The following is an 11,911-nucleotide window of genomic DNA, read 5'->3' on the forward strand; positions in this document are numbered from 1 at the left end:
CTATATCTAATATTAGGTACATAACATTCACATATTCCCTAATCTATATATATATATATATATATATATATATATATATATATATATATATATATATATATATATATTGATGCGTCAGCTGTTCTTCAAGAGGGATCCTAGAAAAAAACATTCCTACGGGAAAGTTAGTAGATAGACTTGGGTTATTCGAGGTGAGCTAAGGGAAAACGGCTTACTCTTCCGGGTACTGGAGGAGGCCTTTTATACGAAGGTCTCTTATAAGTCCGTACGAGACAAAGGCATCAGATCCGACTGGATCGGATACGTAGATTGGGCAATCGTGTTTCTCATTCTCTCAGAGCTAACAATTGGTTCAAATGGTAATGCGATGAAGATCCCCCTTGTCATCTGGAGCTGTTATGCTTTTCCGCGGAGCAGAAGGCGTCCCTGAAGGGGTCGAGCCTTCTTTGTGGGCGCCTTGCGCTTGGAGACGTCCGCGGGCACAAGGTTCCGTTGGGCTGGCTATACAAGGCGTAGTTCTGCCTTGGGGAATCCAAAATGTTTGTCATATATATATATATATATATATATATATATAGAGAGAGAGAGAGAGAGAGAGAGTCAAGATCAAATAAGAAGGAAATTTTTGATAGGAAGGTAAGAAGTTTTTTTTCTACATATTTTTTTGACGAACAAAATAAATGAATCACTAGATGATTCATTTCTAAGATGATTCACAAGAAAAAATTCTTAAAAAAACATCTTTATGATTCATTTATACAATGATTTTGTTGTTATTCACTAAAATTATCATAAAAATGAATTTTTTCTTAATTTACTTAAAAATGAATCATAAAGATGTTTTTTTGAGAATTTTTTCTTGTGAATCATCTTAGAAATGAATCATCTAGTGATTCATTTATTTTGTTCGTCAAAAAAATATGTAGAAAAAAAACTTCTTACCTTCCTACCAAAAAAAATTTCTTACCGGATCTATATCCTATATATATATATATATCCTATATATATATATATATATATATATATATATATATATATATATATATCCTATATATATATATATATATATATATATATATATATATATATATATATATTAATTACCTTATAAAGCATTTTTGGTCAAATGCTGGATATTAAGTCGTACAAACATACAATGCATTTGTACAATCAATTTATGCATTACAAAAAGAGTAGAGTACATATGGTCAACATTTGAAAAGGCCAAATCTCTTATCCCCTATTCTTAGGTTATTTTGACCCGGTTCATTACTTATCTCCGTATTTCCCCAAATCTCGCAATTTCTGTTCACAAATCTTGGATATATATCGCTGACGTTTCCATTTCTAGGGTTTAATTCATCTTTCAGCATTCAACCACCATTGTCACACCCGTCGCTTGGCGCGTGTAACGGCTAGTGTGTGTATGTCTATATATATATATATATATATATATATATATATATATATATATATATATATATATATATATATATATATATATATATATATATATATATATATATATATATGGGTAAAGTTAATATACCTAACAACCTTATATAAGCTTAGGTATCTAACCACATTATACTACATTGTTTTGCATTATATTTCCATTACAATCGTCTAAGGTTCTTAAACTCCAACCCTCAACTTGATTTACTTCCAAGATTTTTAGACATTCACCATTATATTCCTCCTACACCATTTGATTTGTAACGGTAGTATACGAAGCCCGCTAGGGGGTCTCCGATAGAAAGACGTCATTTGAAGGAAGATAATGGTGAAAGTCCAAAGATTTTGGAAGCAATCAAGTTATGAGGTTGAATTTTAAGAACTTTGGGTGACTACAATGCAAATATGATATAAAATTACATAGTATAATGTGGTTAGGTACATAAGCTTATATAAGGTTGTTAGGTATATTCACTTTACCCTATATATATATATATATATATATATATATATATATATATATATATATATATATATATATATATATATATATATATATATATAGTTAGTATGGGATTTCATGTTTTCAGCGTTCTTTTGCCATTTTCTTGGGTTTTCTTAATACACATTACATTATGATTAGTTTACTTAATTTTGCTTAAATAAATGTTGTTAGCAAGGGATTAGGAAAGCTATAAATTGTCGGTTGTTAATAATATGAATTTTTAAAATAACAAAATATATTATTAACGTTTTGATGAAAAATAAATTTATTGAAAATGGTTAGAATACATACTAATACTAAAAATAAAATATAGAGCTTTAATGTTTTAAATGATATTATTTTGAAAATATTTATAAGACTAATATAGTTTTTTTAAGATCTATATGTATTTTTAAGAAAATAAGCCAATACTAGCTTACATAATAGTAAAAGTAAACATTGCAAACCATATAATTATTAAGATTATTAACGTAAAATTTCATCTATATATTTGAAATAGATAATGAAATTATTGGAGGGTGTGTTTTGTAATTTGTATCTAAGTGAAAGGGAGTAAATTAGAAAAGATATATAAAAATAATTGAAGTCTGTGAAGTAACCGAAGGGAGTGTTTACGCATCAATATTCTAAGATTTATACACGAATTTAATCGTGCGAATGGAGGACCCATATTAAAAATCAATGCGATACCAGATGCGATTATACTTGTCTATATCAACTATAAAGTAAAGACGTAAAGAGAAAAGAGAAAAGACAAATGACATTTGAATAATGAAAGATATAAGGCTGTGAATATTCAATCGAATTTAAAATGTGAGTGATCGATTTTCATTTGAATATGTGAATAGAACGAGAAAAAAAAACTCATTTTTAAACTTTTTTCCCAATAAATTTTGCAAATAATAAGCATTTTCCATCTACAACCACAATTTTACAGTCATATGAGCGACCCCCTATAAAATGTTCTAACTGTACCGTTTTTTAGCATTTTGTGATGGAGATCTCTATTTCGTAGGCCCCCTATGAAATCCTTTCATTCCTTGTGAAATTCTCATATTCCTTGCAGAATCCCTCATTCTCTACGAAATCTAGCATATGTATTGTAAAATCCAACCTTCGCAATACGAAATCTAGTTTCCGTATGAATACGAGCGAAACTTTTATTATAAATTCTATAAAATGTTCATAATATGTGCTAATTTTCAGTAGTTGTAACAAAAAAAAAAGTTCTGAGAGAAATAAGTTTCTAGAACAAGATTTTTTATGTTTGCATTGGAGGCTGAGACATATAATGGCCAAACTCAATATATCAAATAAAATGGTAATAACTATGGTGTATATTTTGCCACAAATGTAAACTTAGTTGTGTTGTTATATGTGGTGTCAATGAAGATATGTTTTCAAGATATTTCTAATATCATAGTCTTTCTAATATCCTCATTTACACTATGTTATAAAAATAGTTGACAATGGTGACGTCAAACATCGTATGCACGTTGTTTGTAGAACCAAAAATATTGTAAATATGTATTTGGTTGAAGATTTGGTTTCCTACGTACATAAATCTACTCGAATGTGGAAACCCATTTACTGGATGAGGATGTGGTGGAAATGGATCCCGTGGAAAAAGGTCCGGTGGAAATATATCACTTACAGGGAGCAACAATGAAGTTGCCTTTATCTCATATGCTTCAAAAATTTATTGTATATATAATACTACTGGAACCACTTCAAAAAATTTCTCAAGAAAATTGCAAGTATGTAAGTGATGATGATATTGCTTCATGTGAGTACTTCTCTTGTTAATGATATCAATACATCTCCTAATTAGGAACTAATAAAATATTGTATTAATTATCTTAGTTTGATAAAAGTAATTTCAAGGATCGTTAGTCGAGGGTGATTAAAGTGACCATTGAACAAAAACACCTTTATGTGACATGCCTCCTCCAGTTCCATGTCAAGACCTCGTTCATGATCACTATTGTTAGGTGAATTTCATGTACCCATTTTGTAGCTTTATTTTATAAAAGTACATTGCATATAGGCTTAAACTCAAGCATTTTGCATGTTTTTCGGGATTTTTCATGAGGCAATTTCATTCAAATACTTTTGTGATATTTTAGGGACTTTTGGAGGAAGGATATTGTTGGAGGAGGTAAATAAAAGTTGCGGACAAAAGTTCAGGACTTGCGGAGCACTGAGGAGCAAGATATCAAAGAAATGAGGATTTTGGCTTTACAGACGTTTACACGGCCGTGTAAATGGAAGCCTTGCGTTTACGCGGGCCGTGTAAACGTAGATTTCTGCGCAGTATATTTTTGCGTTTACACGGGCCGTGTAAATGACAGTGTTAATTTACGCGGGCCGTGTAAACGTAAACGTGAGTTTTAAAGCAGTTTTTCACCATTCTTAAAAGGGGGAACCAAATTTTTAATTTAGGGGGTCGACTTTTGGAGTAGAGAAGGCGAATTTCTTGAGGATTTTGAAGTTGATTAACACTTGGGAACATTTGATTTCATTTGGTAAGAACTTTAATTTCATTTTCTAGATATGTGATCTTGTTCTAGCCATGAGTGGCTAGAACCCTAAATTCTCCAACTTTATGTCTTGACATTTGGATGTGATTTCAATCATATGACTTGATGTTTGCTTTCAATTTTCTATCTAGTGAATTTGATTTTGTCTCAATTGAATGTTTGATTCTAATTGTGATTCTTATTGGCCATTTGGATTAGGGTTAGATCATTCAAGTTATCTAATTGCAAAATCCGTAATTGTTTTGTAAATTGGACTAGGTAACAAGCACTAATCTGATTTCTATTAAATGAAATTAGTGTAAATCTATTCACACATTCTTATGCTCCCGAGCTTATGAGGAGTATTGATTATTGTTGGGAACATTCACATAATGTTTAATGCAATCTTTCAACCTAATTCTAAGAGCTTGTTTAGATTAGATTGGTAAGGTTAGGATTAACCAAAGAGCTTGTTTTGGTTAATTATTGTGGTGAATAGGAAGTGTTAGAGCTTGTTAACACTTTCAAGTACCAACTTATATAGAATTAAACAAATATCTTGTCATCCATGGAATCATATTGCTAATTTGTCTTGCATAGAGTTGGAGTTCTCACAAATCCTGAATTTGTTTCATTTAATTGATCATTTACTTATTGCTTTATTCTTTTGTTTAAATCATTGGATACCAACCCCCCATTTATGTGACCATTATTGTACTTTCCGCAAAAAGGTATAAACATTTGTTCCATGTCTCTGTGGATCGACCATACTTACCTTGTATTACATTTCTAGTACAAAGTAGTAGTGTTTAAGGAGTTATTTTACCCCTTTATTTGTTGGGTTTGACACGCTTAACAAATTGGTGCCGTTGCCGGGGACACGGTGTTACTAATTGTTTATGCCAAGCATTTTGTGAGCAGGTGGTTTCAAAAAAAAAAAAAAAAGGTCACGTAGAAGATAAGTTTTCAGTTGAAGGAATTGGTGAGAAGGTTAATGTGTTGTAAAGGCCCACCTACTTAAAACAAAGCACATTCAGGGGCCAAGTCGAGCCAACGACTTAAAACAAGGGCAGCTAACCGGGAGGCAACCCGGGGTTTTTTTTCCTTTCTGTTAAAACTTCTTAGTCTTTGGTAAATTTCAATTGTTTTTTAATGTCCCAAATGGTTTTGAACTTATTTTTTATGCCTAGAAAATGAATCTCCGGCTCCAAAAATACTTCACGGATAGCTTGGGGAGGATGAAGAGGAGGTTCACACCATAATTGTGAGGCTCCAAGAACGATTCGGTAAATTCTTTCCATATGTTTAACCGTTCATATTTTACTTAAAATTCAATCATAGTGCATTTGTTACTGTTTTAGACCCATTCCCAACCCAGCTACCATCCTCCACCATTCGACTCTTAATAGGCCGACTATGCCTCTCTCCAAGCATCGAGGACGATGCTATATTTTAAGCTTGGGGAGGGGAATCCATCCATGTATAAATCCCGTTGCATGTAAAAGTACATATTGCATTAATTTTTATTTCATTTTCTTTTTTATTTTTTTTTCTGCATGGAAATTTTTTCAAAAACCAAAAAGATTTTCTTTCTATTCTAATTTTTATTATTTTCTTTGCATTTTGTTTTCATCTAAACTTTTGTATTGCATAAAAAAAATTAAAAAAAAAAACGATCCAATCCCAAGCAACCGAATCTTTTCAAAACAGTTGAGCTGGTAAATGAGTCATGTGTCTTGAAATTGGCTTTTTTTTTTTATTGAAAAATCTAAAAGCAAGTTAATCACACACGAACACACCTCCCGAAGCTACTTGTGCAAAACAGAAAATGAGAAGATTGTCAACACTGGAGCATAATAGTAGGTATGAGTCAATTCTTTAGGACATATGACCGGTCTTATGAGTAGTAATGCTCAATTGAACTTAAAATGCCAAATTCAAAAGTTCATAAAGAGAATGCAAAATCTCAATGTCCCATCTTCTCTCAATGTCCCATCTTCCAGCGCTCTTAAAAGTCCTTTCTACTCATTCCCTTTTATATACCCTGCTTGGGGACATAGCTTTCAACTATACTTACGGGTCTTTGCATGTTAACCTTTAGTCCCCTGAAAAATGTCTTAAAAGTCCTCACGGTAATAGACTGTGAGATGTCCCACAATATAAAAGACAAGGACGGAAATATAAAGAAATTGGTCAAGTAAATAAGTTAATAAGAGTGTTATGTCTTAACTTAGTTATTTATAATTGTGTGAGATCTTTATATATATATATATATATATATATATATATATATATATATATATATATATATATATATATATTATTAAGTTAATCTGTGACCTTTGGGATTCGAACAAGTAAGCTCTGAGGGGTGTTTTACACCTAATCGCCTAAAGCTAAATTGTTTGGGACATATTCGGTTGAAAGTTCGTTACACGGGTTCCATAGAAAGTCATGAACTTAATAATAGCAAATAAAGCTAATTTGTGGCCTTTGAGGTTCGGGTAAGTAAACCCGAGGGATCTCTTTAAATCTAGCACACTAAGGTCATTTGATTTGGATGTGTTGGTTGGAAGCCCGTTACACGGATTTCAAAGAAAGCCATGAGCTTTATTTGTAAAAAAAAAATATAATTAAGAAGTTTGTATATAATTGTGTTTATAATTTAATTGAATATTGTGTTTAAAAAAAAAATACTTGGTTGTCAAAAGATTCCCTTGGACTTGGATTTGAACTTATGACATTGGACTGAATGTTAATTACTTTGACTGGTGTAAGTGGTTTGAAGTTTGTAACCAATCTGGATAAATATTATGGAATTTTTAGAAAAACGATTTTTAAGAAAAAGATTGTTACTGACCAACAAATAGCTGGAATCGGACACTGTTATATTTTATGAAACAAAGATGGTTGAGCATGTTTTGTCACATATAATTTCACGAGAGTAAGACCATAATTTGTTCCAATAATTGACTTGATGATATTGAAAATGAATAAGTGTGGTGATCTTTGATTATGTTGAGTTGTATTAGGGAGTGGCTAAGGTCTTACTTCTATTGTTATATAATATTTTGAGACTAAAGCCAAGTTGACTGAAGGCACGACAAGTATATTCTCAACTATGGTACAAAACAGGGTTAATTGGGTTGGATATATCTTTTCATGTTAGTTTTGATTTCATGCATTAAGTTTCAAATAGTTTTAACTTTAATTTTATTTTCTTCTATTATATTTTATTTTCTCCAGTTTAAATCTTCTTGTTCTTTCTTGAGGACAAGAAAGGTTTAAGCTTGGGGAGATTTGTTAGGTGCATTTCATGTACCCATTTTGTAGCTTTATTTTATAAAAGTACATTGCATATAGGCTTAAACTCAAGCATTTTGCATGTTTTTCGAGATTTTTCATGAGGCAATTTCATTCAAATACTTTTGTGATATTTTAGGGACTTTTGGAGGAAGGATATTGTTGGAGGAGGTAAATAAAAGTTGCGGACAAAATTTCAGGACTTGTGGAGCACCGAGGAGCAAGATATCAAAGAAATGAGGATTTTGGCTTTACAGACGTTTACACGGCCGTGTAAATGGAAGCCTTGCGTTTACGCGGGCCGTGTAAACGTAGATTTCTGCGCAATATATTTTTGCGTTTACACGGGCCGTGTAAATGACAGTGTTAATTTACGCGGGCCGTGTAAACGTAAACGTGAGTTTTAAAGCAGTTTTTCACCATTCTTAAAAGGGGAGAACCGAATTTTTACTTTAGGGGGTCGACTTTTGGAGTAGAGAATGCGAATTTCTTGAGGATTTTGAAGTTGATTAACACTTGGGAACATTTGATTTCATTTTGTAAGAACTTTAATTTCATTTTCTAGATTTGTGATCTTGTTCTAGCCATGAGTGGCTAGAACCCTAAATTCTCCAACTTTATGTCTTGACATTTGGATGTGATTTCAATCATATGACTTGATGTTTGCTTTCAATTTTCTATCTAGTGAATTTGATTTTGTCTCAATTGAATGTTTGATTCTAATTATGATTCTTATTGGCCATTTGGATTAGGGTTAGATCATTCAAGTTATCTAATTGCAAAATCCGTAATTGTTTTGTAAATTGGACTAGGTAACAAGCACTAATCTGATTTCTATTAAATGAAATTAGTGTAAATCTATTCACACATTCTTATGCTCCTGAGCTTATGAGGAGTATTGATTATTGTTGGGAACATTCACATAAAGTTTAATGCAATCTTTCAACCTAATTCTAAGAGCTTGTTTAGACTAGATTGGTAAGGTTAGGATTAATCAAAGAGCTTGTTTTGGTTAATTATTGTGGTGAATGGGAAGTGTTAGAGCTTGTTAACACTTTCAAGTACCAACTTATATAGAATTAAACAAATATCTTGTCATCCATGGAATCACATTGCTAATTTGTCTTGCATAGAGTTGGAGTTCTCACAAATCCTGAATTTGTTTCATTTAATTGATCATTTACTTATTGCTTTATTCTTTTGTTTAAATCATTGGATACCAACCCCCCATTTATGTGACCATTATTGTACTTTCCGCAAAAAGGTATAAACATTTGTTCTGTGTCTCTGTGGATCGACCATACTTACCTTGTATTACATTTCTAGTACAAAGTAGTAGTGTTTAAGGAGTTATTTTACCCCTTTATTTGTTGGGTTTGACACGCTTAACAACTATCTATCATATAGCCAAAACCCAACGGCAAAAATCAATTATCTGCAAATGTTCAAAACAAAAGAAGATCCTTAACTAGCTCTAGGATGGCAAGCATGCAAGATGGTTGTTAGTACACAAAAGAGACATACAAACAAAAGATTGGTGTGAGGCTAAATATACAAATGAAAACTATAAATTGTGTATTGGAGCTAGCCTAGTAAAGTATAGTGTCCTTTTCCAAGTATCGAAGTTTGTTGACGAATAAACTTTCTCAAGAACATAGTTTCACCCAAATCATCGCAAAGGCAACAAAACGGTTTTGGGTTATTTACTTAAAGGAGTTTGTAGCGCTTGTTATGGGTATGTTCCCTTTTGGTCCTTCGTATTTGAATTATTTCACTTTTGACCCTTATTGTTAGTATGCGAGGCGTACCATAGGGTACGCTTAGCGTACTAGCTGAGAAGCTAGTACGTGGGGCGTACCATGTGTGTACGCTTAACATACTAATGCAAGGATGGATCGCACCTTCGGGCAAGTACGAGGTGGTACGTGCATTTTAATGAAACCCTAATTTTGGGTATTTCACCCTATATAAGCTCCTTAAGTCCATAGCGTTGGCCTTTTTATTAGCCTTCATTTCCCTAAAACCCTAATCTCGAACCCTAATAGCATCTTTGAGTGTTCTTGAGCCTTGGTCTTGATTTTTGGTGGTTTATGCTCCTTGAAGTGATAGAAGAAGAAGTTGGAAAATGATGTTGTGCACTTCGTGTACTCAGCCAGTTTGGGCTTCGATGTTGTGCGCTTCTCGATAATGGGCTATGTTAGATTTTGGTTTCCTAGGGCGTTGTTGAGCCATCAGAATTCAAGTTTTTGGGATAGGAATATTTTTGGACCTTGGATTATGACCTATGAAAGGTTTTGGGCCCAATTTTCTTTTGGGCCCAATTTGGAAAATTGGGCTATATTTGGGCCTTGGGTGTTTATTTGGAATTTGGACCTCTTGGATTATTGTTTTGGGCCTAGGCTTTGGGCCAACTTGGATAAAGAGTAAAATGGTCTTTTACCATTGTTTAGACTCTCATTATGAGTTGGGATCCAATTATTAATTGGATATTTTTGTGATTGATAGCTTGGGGATTTTTCGGACCAATAACCATAGATTTATCAGTCTGATTCAGTAGTTTGAGGTGAGTTTCATCACCATGTTTAGTAGGTCGAAGGCACCACTGTCAGCCCATCATCTGTTATGTTAGAATAATCGATGTCTGTGTGATTCTTGTATATGTATGTGCTTGTAAGCCTATTGGGTGGGGCTCAATGGTTATTATGTATGCTATTACCTTTTATGCTTATATGAATTGTATGTGGGTGAAGCCCGTTATGTAAGTTTGGGAGGGGCCTGTTATACTCATCGGGCAGGGCCCATTATACGAGTTTGGGCGGGCCCGTTATACTCATTGGGCGAGGCCCATTACACTCATTGAGCGGGGTCCGTTATGTGTTATGTATGTATGGTATGTGGTATGTTGAGGAACTCACTAAGCTTTGTGCTTATAGTTTTTAGATTATGTTTCAGGTAGTTTCGTTTTCAAAGGGAAGAGTTCGGAATGATTGTAGAGCACACACACTACATCGTTCCGCATCTTGTGATTTACTCTAATATGATATGTTGATTGATACATTTGTTTATCTGGATTTTTATGATGATGTATTTGGGATATCGGTTTTATTAAATTAAAAAAGTACATTTTGGGTCTTATTTTTTGAATGTTTCAAGTTGGTATTGGAATCTTGGTTTGAAGGATTCAAATATACTATCGGGTGTGTCTAAACTCAAACTGAGGATTTGGTAAAGTTTTTCAAAAAAAATGATTTAAAAAGAAAAAGTATTATATATAACAAAATATACAATACTTTGAGTATATATATATATATATATATATATATATATATATATATATATATATAGAGAGAGAGAGAGAGAGAGAGAGAGTTAGATTCAAATGTTTCTTATTATGTTCATATAAGATCGATTTTGAATCAATCATTTTAGTTATTTTAAGAAAAATAATTAATGCATATTAAATGTTGAATATTTAATTAATATTCATTATATCTTCACCATATAATATTCATTAATTAGTTTCTTAAAATAACTAAAATGATGGTCCACAATCAATCTTAGATGCACATAATAGATAGTTAGAATACAATAACCTAACCTAACATATATATATATATATATATATATATATATATATATATATATATATATATATCTTTACTATCTTATAAAAGAAATCCAACTATTTCTAAAAATAGATTGAATATAATAATATTATTTTTTAAGATGTTCAAATCATTAAGCTAATAGTACAAGTAGTCATCAATAAAATAATATTAAATTTTAACCTGTGTTTTGAATCCTTATATTTCTCAACAAATTCTATCTCATTCCCGGAATTTCGGATAATTCAAAATTTGAAACCATTAGAAAATACATGTTGATTAACAGGTTTTTAATTTAATCCTTACTTGTAATTGATTTCATCATTTTTAACTTTTTGTATTTTTATCTTATAAATATATTGGGTGAAGGCTTTATTATATCAGGTTTGTTCCTAAAAAGGTTTTTACTATGTTTCTTTAATTTGTTGGCTTTGGGGGTTCAAAGAACTCAACCAAGAGGGCCAGTTAGAGCATTGTATTATCATTAGTTTGTATATTTTGGCATCTTACTTTTGCAATAAAGA

Source organism: Lactuca saligna, chromosome 9 (assembly GCF_052625555.1).
Source record: "Lactuca saligna cultivar CGN05327 chromosome 9, ASM5262555v1, whole genome shotgun sequence".
Lineage (NCBI taxonomy): Eukaryota > Viridiplantae > Streptophyta > Magnoliopsida > Asterales > Asteraceae > Lactuca > Lactuca saligna.